Source organism: Protopterus annectens, chromosome 5.part0, assembly GCF_019279795.1.
Source record: "Protopterus annectens isolate FY-2018-M chromosome 5.part0, PAN1.0, whole genome shotgun sequence".
In the NCBI taxonomy this organism is placed as follows: domain Eukaryota; kingdom Metazoa; phylum Chordata; order Ceratodontiformes; family Protopteridae; genus Protopterus; species Protopterus annectens.
This window is the reverse complement of record NC_056735.1, coordinates 1,229,415,946-1,229,429,819: the sequence shown is the minus strand read 5'-3', so window position 1 is coordinate 1,229,429,819 and position 13,874 is coordinate 1,229,415,946. Positions and strand designations below refer to the sequence as shown.

General features: G+C 41.2%; 1 protein-coding gene across 2 annotated transcripts in view; it reads left to right on the top strand.

Annotated features, from left to right (window-relative positions):
- LOC122801610 (CLK4 associating serine/arginine rich protein) overlaps window positions 1–13,874 on the top strand; it is a 1,938,306-nt gene that overhangs the window by 1,218,679 nt on the left and 705,753 nt on the right. The window lies entirely within an intron of this gene.

The window sequence follows — 13,874 nt, the reverse complement described above, 5'->3', positions numbered from 1 at the left end:
GCTTGACAAAGGCCTATCTTTCTCATCAGTTAAAATCCATGCCTCTGCCATTTCGGCTCATTACAATACAGAGCCACCACTCTTTTCTCATCCTTCACTAAAGCAGTATCTTAGAGGAGCCAAAAATTTAAGGCCTCCTAGAAGATCACCATTACCTGCATGGGACCCCAATTATGTGTTGGAAAAGCTCACCCTGCCTCCATTTGAACCAGCTGCTACCGCTGATTTAAAGTTCTTATCATGGAAGACAGCTCTGCTGCTAGCAATTACTTCAGCAAGAAGAGTTTCAGAGCTACAGGCCCTCATGGCTGTAGAGCCTTTAACATATTTTACCCAGACAGGGTGTCTCTGAGGACAAATCCTACTTTTATGCCTAAGGTTGTTTCCAGTGTGGCTCTTAACCAAACAATTCATCTGCCAACTTTTTATCCAAATTCGCAGAACAAAGGGGAGAGAATTCTGCATTCCTTGGACGTACACAGCCAGCTAAGATTCTACTTGAGCAGGTCTAAAGCTCTAAGAAAAACTGAGCAATTACTAGTGTCATATGCTGCAGGATCAGAAGGAAAGGCTATTTCAAAGCAGACAATTTCAAAGTGGATAAGCCATTGCATCTGTTTCTGCTACTTACACCATGGCAAACCTGTGTCCAAGGGCATTAGTTCTCACTCCACCAGAGCTGCAGCTACTTCAGCAGCCTTTCTCAGAGGAGTACCAACCAAGGACATTCTAGAGGCTGCTACTTGGAGTTCTGTTCACACCTTTACAAAGCATTACCATTTGCCTCTCTGCTCTAAGTGCAGGGCAGGCTTTGCCACTGCAGTGCTGCAGGGCTTTATAGCCTCACCTAATGCTGTTTAGCTCCAACCATAGCTTTGGGATTCTACCCAAATGTAATGATTGCAACAGTGAAACACGAAGAACATAGTACAGTTGTGTACACTTACCATAAATGTAGATGTTCGAGTGTATTCACTGTTGCAGTCCAGGTTACCCTTCTGCCATCCCCCTGTCATTCTACAGTTTATCTTTCCTTCTCTGTCTTCTACAACCTATGTGGTGTATTTGCTTGTAGATGAAGGTAAAGTTTATATTGATGCATGTATATATATATATATATATAGATATATATAGATAGATATATATATATATATTTATAATATTGCTACCTTTTTGGGGGCACCTGACATCGGGGGCAAGAAAAACTAAAGAAAATGGCGTTGGCTGCATGTTTTATACCCCTGATGACCTGACGTCATGGAAGAGAAGACACCAACCAACGGAGGACCCAAGACTTTGGAATTCAGGCCGACTGAGGGCAACCTGCCAGCATATTACCCAAATGTAATGACTGCAACAGTGAATATACTCGAACATCTACATTTATGGTAAGTGCACACAACTCTACTTTCTCTGCACTGCCCTTTGGGTTATCTACTGTGCCCAGGGTCTTGACAAAGTGCCTGGCTCCAGTAATTGCATTTTGCAGGCAAAGAAGTATTCAAATATATCCAGACCTGGATGATTGTCTAATGCAGGCAGAAAACCAGGCCATACCTCTAAATCATCTGGCGTTTGTAAAAAGGGTTCTAACTTCTCTGGGGTACGCCATAAACGAAAAGAAATCACAACTGGTACCCTCTCAACAGATTACATTCCTGGGTGCAAGCTTGAATACAACTGCCCAGATGGCTTTCCTCACGCCAGAAAAGCAAATTCATTTGGTAACTTACTTCAAACAAGTGGCTACAAAAACCCTGCTTTCTGCAAGACAAATACTGCAAGCCTTGGTTTTCATGGCCTCCTGCATGCTTCTAATTCCATATGCAAGACTGCATATGAGGAAACTTCAGTGGTACTTAAAAAGTCTGTGGAGTCAACATTGTCACAGCCTGGAAACAATGATTCCTATCATACCTTGCCTATGCCTGGAGTTCCTATGGTGGGCAGAGGCCTGCCACCAAAACAAGGGACTTCCATTCACACTATCCCCTGCCTCCCAAACCCTAACTACAGACGCATCAGACTATGCATGGGGGGCTCACCTGGCAGGGAAGTGCATTCATGGCAAATGGAAGCCAATTCAAATGCACCTACATATCAATCAGAAAGAAATGTTAGCTGTACAGAATGCTCTGACAGCTTTCAAGGACTAGAAAACGCAAAAGGCCATCATGAATAGTCCAGCGCTTTATTGGAAAATCTGTAATTGGACATAAAAATGCCCCAACAATAAATCCAACTTCAAACCGGTTTCGGCAGTTCGCCTTCTTCAGTGAAGTAAAAAATATATATTCAGAGTACAGCATCATGCATTTTTATAAAGACAGTCAGACAGCATTAGCCAATGGTAGATTCCAACCCTGTCTATCTAATGAATATTCATAAGAATTCGGAATAGCATTGTAAGGCATGAACTAATTAAATAAAATAAAGGTATAGACACCAATATAGATCCATACATATACGTTGTTACAAAAAGAATGGTGAAAATAACCACGCCATACAACAAATATAATAACGTTACTCAACAACTGGAGCCCACAATGTAAACTTCTGTTTACTGCCAAAAATGTATATATGTACGTATACAGATATATAAACAATTACACAATAATAAGAATCAAGTTTAATCCAAAATATATATATATAAAAGAATATATGTATGTATATCCCTAATAAATTACAAAGATTATCCAATGCAACCCAATATAGCATTGTACCCATAGGACAATAGCTGAATAAAAATATTTATCATAAGTGGTCATTCAGACCAGGGAAACAGAGCTCCAAGAAGGATAATCCAGTATTTTTCTTTGTGACTTAGTATGTTTTGCCATCCTTGTTTATGGCTCCTATCCCCCAATGATTCTATCTATGACAGTAAACATAAACTTGGCTGAAGGATGTTTACTTGTATGTTGAAAAAGTGCATTGGTTGGCTTTTTATTCCGTATGTCACTGCGATGTTCGCCTATTCTAATTCTAAGGGAACGCGATGTTTTACCCACATAAAAAGCTGAGCATTGACATGTGGCCAAATATATCAACCAACTACTGGAACAGTTACCAAAAATCCTTAAATCATATACTTTACTCGTGTTGGCACTTGTGAATTGTTTTATTTACCTGATTACAGGATATGTAATGGCCACACGGAAAAGTTCCCAGAAGTTCGTCCCCCATGATGGTTAATTGTTTGTATTTCGCCCCTCCACTCTGCTGATGTTTATAATGGGAAAATAAAGAGCCTAAAGTTCTACCCCTTCTGTAAGACATTTGACATTTACAACCCAAAATCTCACGTAAATAGTTATTGGCCAGTAGAATATTCCAATTATCATTCAAGATATTTCTGATTACCTGATGATTTCTTCCAAAAGTAGTAACAAATCTCAAGGTAGAATCCTGTGGTCTACGTGAGTGGTCCCTGTATTCAAGCAATCTACTTCTCTGTTGTTGTCCAGACCAAGTACTAGCAGATACAATATCAAAAGGACGATATCCCCTGTCTAAGAATCTGTGTGTTAAATCATTTTTGGCATCCTCATAATCCATGCGCGAGGAACTAATACGTTTTATTCTCAGAAATTGAGATTTGGGGATATTCCGGATGGTGTGGCATGGGTGCATGCTAGATGCATGGAGTAATGTATTATATTGAGGGTATTTACGATGAATCTTAGTACCAAGAGTATTATCATTGTTTCTATAAAGAGTAACGTCTAAGAAGTCAATGTGATCACGGTTAGATGTAACCGTAAACTCAATTCCCCAGACGTTACTGTTAAGGTATTCCATGAATTCTTGTAGATACCCTAAATCTGCACGCCACACCATTCAGCAATCGTCCAAGTACCTGCGCCAAATATCCATTTCTACCATGTATATGTTGTGTGATGGATTATATATAAGGCATTCCTCCAAGTAGGCCATAAATAAATCGGCATAAATGGGGGCAAATGATGCCCCCATAGCCGTCCTTGGAGTTCCCAATAGCATTCCCCTTGAAAATAAAAAACGTTTTTATTCAGTACATGTTCAGACATACAGATAATGAGTGTGTTTAAGCCTGGTGGATATAAATCCGCTTTCTCCAACCAAAACTGTAGGACTTACAAACCAACCTAGTTTGGTATGCTGGTGTAGAGAGACCTAACATCGAGCGTACACATTAGCCAATGCGATTCAATTTGTGTATCCTGTATAATTTGTAAAAATTGTGTGGTGTCTTGAATTCTTGCTCTCACATATTTTAGTAAGGGTTTGAGTTGTTGGGTTAGAAATACTGATAGCGGTTCAGTAAGTGAACCTTGACCTGAAACAATCGGTCTACCTGGTGGTGTAGTAAGGGATTTATGTATTTTAGGAAGCAAATATAATATTTGTTTCGATGGATCTGTTACTGTTAAGTGTTGAGCTGTGCTACGTGAAATAATGCCCTCCTCAACTGCTGTATGCAGAAAGGCATCTATTTCCTTCTTAAATTTTGGAGTGGGGTCTATACCCATAAACATGTAACATCTAGTGTCTGATAATTATTTATTTTTATTTATTTTATTTTATTTATTTTACATTTGTTAACCGGGCTAGTCCAACTGGATACATGTCCATTTTCAGTGGAGGCCCGAGGAGAAAAGCTCCAAGCTTACACAATATTTAATATCACAAGTAAAATAGAAACAACATTAAGAAAGTGTATAACAAAACATTAATAAAAAACAAAAGCATAAATAAAAACAAAAGATTAGTACATTATATATAAGGGATTTCACTATCTTCCAAACAAGTAAGTCAGTAAAATAGAGAGAAGATATTTATATAGAGGATAGTTAGGACATCTATAGGATAGGACAGTATTTAAAAAATAGGCTTGGTAGGTAGATGGGTTAGGTAGAGCAGTTTAGAGTAGAAAGGTCAGTGAGTGAAAAAGTTCAAAGAGTCAAGTTTAAAAGAGATATTTAGAAGGAGACAGGGTAGTACAGATGAAAAAAGTAAGAGAAAAGCAATTAGTCAGGGTTATTACAAGAGCATAACCAGTGGTTGGAGAGGAAATGTTTAAGGTTAGTTTTGAATAGTGGGAGAGTAAGAGCAGTAAGGTCAATTGGTAGGAGGTTCCATATTTTCCCAACAAAGTTAGTAAATAGAGAGTCTCCTGCTGAGTTATTAGAAAAAGAAGTTTGCATCATCATTTTGTTTGTTGAGCGTAGCTTTTTCAGGTTGCAATATGGTGTTATGAGGGTAGAGAGAATAGGGGTATTGTTTGGTTGATAAAGGACCTTATGGGCAATAATAAGTTGGTTGAATTGTAGAAGGTGAGGTAACTCAAGCCAGCCTAGTTGTTTTAGGTTTAGACAGTGATGAGTTCTATATGGTAAGTTGGTGGCAAATCTGGCAATGTTATTATATGATCTAGCCAGTCTGTTAAGATTTTGGGACAAGTTAGTATAGATGGGGGAGGCATATAATAGGGTAGAGATTAAGTGAGTTCTTGCTGTTGTAGTTCTGGCTAAAGGTGTTAGAAATTGTTTAATTCTATACAAGGATCCATGTTTTTTGTTGGTAGATTTTATTGTGGTGTTTATGTGAGTGTTAAATTTAAGTTGATTATCTATTGTGATTCCTAAGAGTTTGGTAGTAGTGTCTGGAGAAATAATGGTACCATTGTTTGATTCCAAAGTAAAGTGCAGAGGGGGAGATGAGTGTGAGGGTGTAAACAGCAATAATTTGTTTTTTTTTGGGTTGAGGAGAAGACAATGGTTAGAGAACCATTTTTCTATTGTGGAGAAAGATTTTTGTGTGAAAGAATGCAGTTCAGTTTGGGATGATGCAGAACAAATAATTGTGGAGTCGTCGGCGTATTGAATGCAGGTAGAGAAGGGAATAGAGAGATGAAGGTCATTGATAAAAATGGAGAAATAGAAGTGGGCCTAAGATAGAGCCTTGTGGGACACCTAAGGAAGTAGGAAGGAGTTCAGAAAGATGATTCTGCCAGAGAACTGCTTGTTTACGATTATCAAGGTAGGATGTAAACCAGCTCAAGGAAGATTTATCAAGAGATAGGGACTTCAGAAGGTGGAGAAGAAGTTTATGGTTGACCATATCGAAGGCTTTAGAAAGATCTACAAAGAGTGCAGATGACAGGAAATTATTGTTTCTATTTGTGGTGATACATTTGGTAAAAGAAAGCAGGGCTGTGGTAGTACTGTGGTAAGGACGAAAGCCATGTTGACAGTATGCTAAGAGATTGTGGTGGAGTAGGTGGGTAATTAATTGTTTATGGATGCATTTCTCCATTATTTTAGCAAGTGGAGACAGAAGAGCTATGGGACGCTAGTTTGAGTATTCAGTAGAATCACCACCTTTGTGAAGGGGAATAATATGTGAGATTTTCCAGATTGATGGAATAGTGCATTCTTTAATTGTTCTGTTAATCAATATAGAGATTGGGTAAGCAATGGCTGAGGCTCCTAGTTGTAGGTATTCCCGGGTAATTTGTCAGCTGAGGGGGTAGAAGGTTTAAGTTTTTGAAGTAAGGAGAGGATGAAGGAGGTAGATATTGGTTCTAGGTGGAAAGGAGGGGGGGTGGGGGCTTGTAGCGGGCAAATTGGCAGTGTCAGGATTTTGTTGATTAGCTAAGTTTTGCACAGCTGTAGTAAAGAAGGTATTGAAGGCATTTGCTATTTTTGTAGGGTCATCAGAGTTGGTGCTAAGTGGAGCTGGTGTGACTACTTTACCAGGGGATATAAGCCTGTTAATAGAGATCCAGAACTTCTGTGGTTGTTGAAGGGAAGATTGTTGGAGTTGGATATAGAAGTTTTTCTTGTCCTGTAGGATTGCTTTTTTAGTTATATTTCTTTGTTGCCTGAAATTTTGCTGATCAGTTATGAGTTTTGTGGTACGCCATTTGGTCCAAGATTTATTCCTGGAAAGGATTAGCTTTTTAGTCTGACTTGTGAGCCATGCTGCTGGTTTATTTTTCACTCTTATGAGTGCAATTGGGGCATGATGATCTAGGATTGTTAAGAAGGTATTATTGAAGTAGGATACTGCTTCATTTATTGGAAGGACTTAAGGGGTTCCCATTTACAATGTTTAAGTTCAGTTAGGAACAGTTCCTGGTCAAAGTGTTTTTACTGCATAGTTCTAACAGGGGGAGAAATGTTAACATTTGTTTTGTGTCTGATTATATATATTAGAGAGTGATCGCTAAGGTCATCAGGTAGGGTTCCTGTTTTATAGTTTTGCTCTGGACCATTTATTAATATCCAGTCAAGAATGCTTTCTTTGTTATTGGATTTGTTTGTTCTAGTTGTGGAATTGATAAGTTGTGTGAATCCATTTAAGTTGATCAGAGAGGATGGATTGGTACTGTTACATAAATTCCAGTCGGTATTAACGCCTCCTAGTAGTATAGTTTCTTGTGGATAATTTAGAGAAAGCCAACTTAATAGGTCTTCTAGTTTATCGTGATTGTTACCTGGAGGAAATAAGTACAGATGATATTAAGTGATTTTTGGTTGTTTAGTTGTAGTTTTGAAATAATTATTTCAGCATTGCCATCAGAATGAAGTTTGTGGTTTATTTTGTTGATTTGTAATCCTGCTTTATAAAGAATTGCAACCCCACCACCTTTTTCTTGATGCGATCTTGTCGAATAATATTGTAACCTGGGGGAATAATTTCAGTATCTATTATTGTTGGTTTAAGCCATGTTTCAGTTAAACATAGGATGTCAAAGTGGTAAGCATCTAGGAGAGCATGAACTTGAGTAATTTTGTTGCAGATACTACGTATATTAAGATGGGCAATTAAGAGTGTTTTAGAGGATTGGGCTGATAGAAGGGGGATAGAATGAGATTCATTACTGTTAGAGAAGGATGAGTGGAATTCTGGGCCCGGGTTAGGATGAATATCTCCATCTATAAGGGAGTGGAGGACAGTAAGGTTATGATATTGGATAAGTTTGGAATTAAAGTCAATTAACTTTCGATTGTTAAGAATTGAGTGTTTTATATGAAAAGTCGATGATATTTAGCATGGATGTAGCTATGGTTATATGTGGAATTGTTAAAGCTTGTGCCTAAAGCAGGGAGTGATGTAGTAGTGTATTTGGATGATATGAAAAGTGTTTTGAGAAGGGGTTGTTCATAGGAGGTAAGGAAATAGGTAGCGGTAAGTGAAGTGAACAATGAAATTAATAGTAGACAATGGCATAGGTTAGGCATGTTAAGAGAAGAGGGAAGTCAGTATAGTTAGCAAGATAAGGAAAAGGACTAGCTTAAGTGAGAAAGGCTAGAGATGAATAGGGAAAGGTCTGTATAATTGACGAAGACCTTCCTGAATATAGTAATCCATATCCAAAATAACAACTGCCCCACCCTTATCAGCTTGCAGTATAACAATATTATTATTTTTAAGTTCCATCAAGGCTTTCCTTTCAGCCGAGTCAATATTTTCCTGCAAAATCTGAGAATCAAAGGGTGGAAAGTGTAAATCTCTTAATACAGCTTGTTGAAATGTATCTACATATTTATTCATAGGTGGCTGAAACGCTTTCAAGGACTACATTCTTCCAGGACAACTAATGGTAAAGACAGACAACACCACGGTTATGTGGTACATAAACAAGCAGTGGGGTACACATTCCTACATCCTTTGCAGACTAGCCATAGCATTGTGGAACACGGCCTTGCGCTACCAAGTGCACCTACAAGCTCAATTCCTGCCAGGAGAATTGAATACACTGGCAGATGGACTAAGCAGAAATCTCATGGACCCACACGAGTGGAAACTGGAACCACGGATTTTCACCATGTTGACAAGCAAATGGTGGACCCCAGACATAGATCTATTTGCCTCCCCCCAGAACTACCAGTTGGACAAATTTTGCCCAAGGACTCCCCACAAAAAAGCCTGGAAAGTGGATGGTCTGTCCTTCAGCTGGGAAAACCTATCAATGTACGCCTTTTCCCTTCTGCCTCTGCTCTCCAAAGTTTTGCTAAAAGGACAAACCAAGAATGATTGTGGTTGCTCCAGACTGGCCACGCCAACACTGGTACACAATTCTGCACAGTGTGTCACAAATATCTCCCTGGCACCTGCCTCAGACACCTTCCTTGCTGTCTCAGCAGGAGAACCAAATTCTGCACCCTCAGCTTCCAACATTGAACCTTGCAGCTTGGCTAATCATTAAATTCACCGTTAGCATCCCTCAGCAAACCTGTGATGGATGTCATCTTAGAAGAGAGAAGACCTAGTACTAGAAAATCTAATGCTGACAAATGGAAAAGATTCGGTGCCTGGAAACAATCTTTAGGGCTGAGCACAGCAGCTCCCAATTTACCTCACGTTTTGCAATACTTAACTGAGATGCTTCACAAGGGCCTGTCTTTTTCCTCTATTAAAATCCACGCTTCAGCTATTTCAGCTCACTGTAACACAAAACCACCCCTCTCTTCTCATCCCCTGCTCAAGCAGTATTTCAGAGGGGCAAAGAACTTGAGACCACCCGGGAGAGCTCCTTCCCCTGCCTGGGACCTTAATTTTGTTTTGGAAAAGCTCACTCTACCTCCTTTCGAGCCAGCTGCTACTGCAGACTTAAAATTTCTTTCTTGGAAAACAACCTTCCTTTTAGCAATCATTTCAGCTAGACGGATATCTGAATTAACAGGCCCTTTTGGCAGTGGAGCCTTTCATCATCTTTCATGCGGACAGGGTATCTCTGAGGACCAATCCATCCTTCGTGCCCAAGGTGGTTTCCAGTGTGGCTCTTAACCAGTCCATTCATTTGCCAACCTTCTATCCCAATCCACAGAACAAAGGGGAACAGATTCTGCATTCCTTGGGCGTGCACAGACAACTTAAATTTTACTTGGACAGAACTAATCTTCGAAGAAAATCTGAACAATTGCTAGTAGCATTTGCTGCTGGGGCAGAGGGGAAGGCTATTTCAAAACAAACCATTTCTAAATGGATAAGCCATTGCATTAATTTCTGCTATAAGCACAATGGAAAACCTATCCCCCAGGGGATCAGATCCCATTCCACCAGGGCTGCATCTACTTCTGCAGCCTTTCTCAGAGGTGTTCCTACCAGGGATATTCTAGAAGCTGCTACCTGGAGTTCTGTGCATACTCTCACCAAGCATTATCATTTTCCAATTTTCTCTAAATCCAGAGCTGGCTTTGCCACTGCTGTCTTGCAGGGCCTTTTAGCTGGTCCTAATGCTGTATAATTTCGTCCTCCCAACCATAGCTTTGGGAATCTACCCAAATGTAATGACTGCAACAGTGAAACATGAAGAACATAGTACAGTTGTGTACACTTACCATAAATGTAGATGTTCGAGTGTATTCACAGTTGCAGTCTTGGTTACCATCCCTCCAGCCCGTTTTTTTTTTCTGGCTACACCTGTACTTTCTTTTACTATGCTTAAAAGCCTTTTTGGTGTATTTGCTTTTGGTTGGGGGTATATTTTTGTGTTTTTAATTTTATTTGCTCCCCATTTGGGGGGGCACCTGACATCTGGGGCAAGAAAAACTGATGTAATGGCGTCGGCTGCATGTTTTATACCCCTGACGACCTGACGTCATGGAAGAAGGGACAGCAACTGATGCAGGACCCAAGACTTTGTTAATCAGGCCGACTGAGAGCAACCTGCTAGCAGATTACCCAAATGTAATGACTGCAACAGTGAATACACTTGAACATCTACATTTATGGTAAGTGTACACAACTGTACTTTCTCCATCCTTTGAACCAATACTGTCTCTGCTCCCATCGCCACTCTTGACTAAATCAAGGTCTCCAACCCTATCTTCTCTGTCTACAAGAAGTTTGTCTGATGATGATGTGGATAGGATAGTGCAGAGGCTTCTAAAGACATCGACTTTGGCCAAGTTATTACTGGATCCAATCCCAAAGGAATCTGAACCGACAAAGTCCTCCCCATCAGTGCTTGCTCCTCCTCCGATTTGTTCCCTGGTTTCGGAGCCAGAAGATGTGGATGTCCAACTGATGTCTGTCTCAGATCCTAGACCCTATTGGTTTCTCAGCCCTGATTGTTTCTGCTCAGTCAAAGCAGGAGACCTCTAGGAGCCAAAACTTCCTGGATGGATCCAAAGAGTAGGTTTGGATCTCTCCGGATCCTCTGGGAGCTTCAGTGCGGGTGAGTTCAAATCCTACCTCTGCCTGAGACCTTCTGTCTCTTGTGTCAGAGATTCCTTCGGCCCCGGCAACCCTTTTGTTGGACCGGGGGTGGTGTTCGGAGCAGGAACAGAGTACCTTCCTTTGAGGTTATGAGGAGGGTAATGACTATGTCCCAGTCTTAGATACAGTCTATCCCAGATCTTTCTTCCAGTTCTGGGTTGGCGACCTTACCTTCTCATGTACCCTTTCCACTGGACCGCAGAGACCCTAAGCCTCAAGATGTCCAGCAAGGGACCCCCCCTTCTGAAACTTCCCCAGACTACCCTACTGAGGAAGTCCCTTGGAATAGGACTTGCAAGAGGAAGCATCTTGACTCCTCAGAGGAGTCGATCACAACCTCGATGATACAGAAGGGTCCCCACAGTTACCTCCAGATTAAAGCAGAGAGGTGACTGGCAGTCCACATCCCCTTCAGCTAAGGAGTCCGTATACCTGAAGGCTTTCGGGTCTTGCCCTTCAACCTCTTAGGTGACCCCTCCTTCCGATGAGCTTGTTGATTTAATCTCTCAGAAGGCTTGGGTAGACCCCAGACTCCACAGAGCTGACTCCTAGGAGGCCAAATAAATATATTACTGCCCCGAAGAATAAACCTTTCTTAACTAAAGGTGTAGCAGTTGATGCCATGGTCATGGCGGTAGCCACTAAAAAGGAACTTTCTGAGATCAGTTCCTCTATCCATCCTCTGAGTAAAGATTCCAGGACCATGGATAGGTATAGGAAGAGCATTTTTTCATCAGCAGCCTGTACTTTACAGTTACTGAACTACTTGACCCATTTTACTAGATTACAGAGGGACCTGTTTAAAGAACTGTCAGACTCCCCCTAAGGAGCTGTAGCTGATGCGGCAGCAGGTAGTCACCACTCAGCTCGCCACCCTCAATTCAGTTGTGAACTCATCCAGGAGACTCTTATCATAAGCAACAGATGGAACGAGTAGGGCAGCAGGTTCAGGGATCTCTCTTAGGTGGCAGGCATGGATGTGCCTTTGCCATTTCACAGAGCCCTTCAAGTCTTCCTTTATCAACCCCCTTTTGATGGCTCCTGTTTTTTTGGGCCCAAGGTAAAAGAAATGCTCACCAGGTGTGAACAGGAAGGCACAACCTTGACTGCTATTGGAGTACATTTTTCCACACCTACTAGACCCTTTCCCAAAAGTTAGAGAGGTAGTGGAAAGATGTGGTTCAGAAAATGGCACACAGGGTGAAAGCTTCCCTAGAGACAGGGAGGGAACAATAATGGAAGACACTGCCTTCATGTCAGGGGAGGCCCGCAGAACCAGGGCTCCAGAGAATGTTTCTTTGGTAGATCCCTTTCAGCACTCCTGCAGGAGTACCTGATTGCTCACCTCTAGAGGCGGTCGGGACAGTTGTCTCAGCAACTTCATACCTGGCAAAAAATAAACGACAGATGGGCGCAGGACATAATAACCAGGGGTTATATTATTCCCTTTTCTGTCCCTCCTCCCATAAAGAAATTGGTTCCAAATGTTCCACCCAGTCAAAAGAAACAAGCAACCTTAGAAATTCAAAAGTTGCTAAGAAAAAGTCATCCAAGAAATCCCCGCAGACCAGAGAGGATTTGGAACTTACTCGAGGTTATTTTTAGTTCCAAAGAAAATGGGGAAATGGAGACCCATTTGGGATCTCGGCATTCTGAACAAGTCTGTGAAAAAGACCAAGTTCTGGATGGTGACACTGCAGTCGACACTTCCATTATTGCATTCTTGGAGAAAGACAATTGGATGCGCTGTATAGACCTTCAGGATGCGTACTACCTATATAAATGAAAAGGGGATCCAGAAGGCACTTGCACTTCGGGATAGGAGCCAGTCACTTCAGGTTTCGAGCTCTACCCTTTGATCTTACTACAGTCCCCAGAGTGTTCACCAAATGCATGGCACTAGTGGCGGCTCACCTGAGATGACAAGGATTCTGGGTGTTTCCATATCTGGACGACTGGTTCATAACCACCCCGACCAGGCATCTTCTGCTGCAAACCAGGGACTATATCTACAACTCTGTTCTTCCCTAGGAATTACCATAAATTACAACTCTGTTCCTCCATAAGAATTATCATAAATTACGAAAAAATCAGTTCTAGAGTCATGTCAGAGCTTGGTCTTCATAGGAGCAGAAATAGACACAATAATGATAGCAAAACTTCCACAGGACAGAGTAGACAATCTTCGGCATTATGTAAGTCTGTTGATCAGAAAGAAATGAGCTTCTGCCAAACTAGTTCCCCAAGTACTGGAAAAAATGGGTGCTTCAGTTTTTCTCACACCCCTAGCTCACCTCCACATGAGAATTCTTCAGTGGTTACTTTTGACGCAGTGGACAATTCTAGAACTTCCTGTGACACACAAGATCACGATAACCATTTCATGCAAAAAAGGATCTCCAGTGGTGGATTCACTCTCCTCTGGTATCTCACGGCCATCACTTTATTTCCCCTGAACCCCAAGCCATGGTGACCACGGACGCTTCCTAGATTTGGGGGGGGGGGTCATTATCTGGGAAAGACAGTTTAAGGCATCTGGCATCAGTACAAGGTTAATTTCCACATAAACATACTGGAGATGATGGCAGTGCTTTTGGCATTGCAAGCATTTCAAAACTCGCTCCATCTGGGAACGATGGCAGTCCAGTCAGACAACATGTCTG